The sequence below is a fragment of the Felis catus genome, chromosome B1 (genome assembly GCF_018350175.1).
Source record: "Felis catus isolate Fca126 chromosome B1, F.catus_Fca126_mat1.0, whole genome shotgun sequence".
NCBI lineage: Eukaryota > Metazoa > Chordata > Mammalia > Carnivora > Felidae > Felis > Felis catus.
In genome coordinates this window covers 142,262,688-142,264,934 of record NC_058371.1, presented here as the reverse complement: position 1 = coordinate 142,264,934, position 2,247 = coordinate 142,262,688, and the positions used below count along the sequence as shown (strand labels likewise).

General features: G+C 42.8%; 1 pseudogene; it reads left to right on the top strand.

Annotated features, from left to right (window-relative positions):
- The first annotated feature begins 258 nt into the window (after window positions 1-258).
- On the top strand, window positions 259-1,795 carry LOC101089858 (annotated as a pseudogene).
- Window positions 1,796-2,247: the final 452 nt, after the last annotated feature.

Below are 2,247 nucleotides of genomic sequence, written 5' to 3'. Positions count from 1 at the left end.
ATGGTAGAGGGAACAAGAAATATCCATTCCACAATTCTTATAGTTACTAACGTGCTGGTGATGTATTAAAGAGAGAAAATTACACTTAGGTATATTAACCAATGATTTAAATCAAGGTTTAAGAGTCAGATGTCTTCTTTGACAATATTTTTAAAGACCCACATCTGGTGTAGTGGTGGCAAATATGGTGGAGTAGGAAGATCCTGAGCTCACCTCCTCCCATGAATGTACCAAGGCTGTAACTCCATGTAGAACAACTGTCCCTAGATAATGACGTGAAGGCTAGCAGATTTCCATAGCTAAAGATTTAAAGAAAAATACACACTGAGAAGTGTAGGAAGGGCAGAACGTCCTCTCATCAGGATGCAAACCCTCAGTGTGAAAACCCACAAGTGGGAGGGATAACACATTTACAGAGGTCTTCCCTGAAAAAGGAAGGTTTCAAACCCGATATGAGATAATCCATGCTCTGGGAAGACAAGCCTCCATAATGTCTGTTTTTCAAAATTAACAGAGCTTAATTCTGGGAGGGCCTGAGGGCTATAGGAAATAAAGACTCCACTCTTAAAGGGCCTACCTGTAATCTCACACTCTCTGAAATTTAGAAGAGGCAGCAATTTAAAAAGGACCTGGGCTTTCTGCCTGTGGACACCACTGAGTAAGCATCATTAAAGCCTCCCCTCCCACCACGTCTAAGTCAGAGTCTCCCAAAGAGCCTGAACAGTTGTGGAAGCTTTTCATCGGAGGTTTGAGCTTTGAAACAACTGATGAGAGTCTGAGGAGCCATTTTGAACAATGGGGAATGCTTAAGGACTGTGTGGTGATGAGAGATTTGAACACCAAGCGCTCCAGAGGCTTTGGATTTGTCACCTATGCCACTGTGGAAGAGGTGGATGTAGCCATGAATGCCAGGCCACACAAGGTGGATGGAAGAGTTGTAGAACCAAAGAGTGCTGTCTCAAGAGAAGATTCTCAAAGACCTGGTGCCCACTTAACCGTGAAAAAGACTTTTGTCGGTGGCATTAAAGAAGACACTGAAGAATGTCATCTAAGAGATTTTTTTGAATAGTATGGGAAAATTGAAGTGACTGAAATCATGACTGACCGAGGCAGTGGCAAAAAGAGAGGCTTTGGTTTTGTAACATTTGACAACCACGACTCTGTAGACAAGATTGTCATTCAAAAATACCATACTGTGAATGGCCCCAACTGTGAAGTAAGGAAAGCTTTATCTAAGCAGAGATGGCTAGTGCTTCCTCCAGCCAAAGAGGTCAAACTTTGGTAGTGGTCATGGAGGTGGTTTTGGTGGGAATGACAACTTAGGCTGTGGAGGAAACTTCAGTGCCACTGTTGGTGGCAGTCAAGGTGGTGGTGGATATGGTGGCAGTGGGGATGGCTATGATGGATTTGGTAACAATGGAAGCAACTTTGGAGGTGGTGGAAGCTATAATGATTTTGGCAATTACAAAAATCAATCTTCAAATTTTGGACCCATGAAAAGAGGAAATTTTGGAAGCAGAAGCTCTGGCCCCTATGGTGGCAGACGCCAATATTTTGCCAAACCACGAAACTAAGGTGGCTATGGCAGTTCCAACAGCAGCAGTAGCTATGGCAGTGGCAGAAGGTTTTAATTACTGCCAGGAAACAAAGCTTAGCAGGAAAGGAGAGCCAGAGAAGTGACAGGAAAGCTATAGGTTACAACAGGTTTGTGAACTCAGCCAAGCACAGTGGTGGCAGGGCCTAGCTGCTACAAAGAAGACATGTTTTAGACAATACTCATGTGTATGGGCAAAAACCTTGAGGACTGTATTTGTGACTAATTGTATAACAGGTTATTTTCATTTCTGTTCTGTGGAAACTGTAAAGCATTCCAACAAAGGGTTTTAATGTAGTTTTGTTTTTTGTTTTTTTTTGTTTTGTTTTTTTTTTTTTTTTGCACCCATGCTGTTGATTGCTAAATGTAATAGTCTGATCATGATGCTGGATAAATGTGTCTTTAAAAAAAAATGCACCTGGGCCATAGATGAAAGAGATTTATTGATTAATTTTAGGGTGTGTGCCAGAGGGGCAGGGATCTGGAGGAACTTTCTCTGGGAATGTAAGCACAGGTGGGCTTGCCTTCTTTCAGCCTAGGTCATTCAGTTCTGACATTATCTACCTTGCTAACACTGCTTGCTCTGACCCAGCAGTCCCATGTAGATTTGTTCCACCCAATCTGCTGACCCCTACAGGCACCCCTCCAAAGAG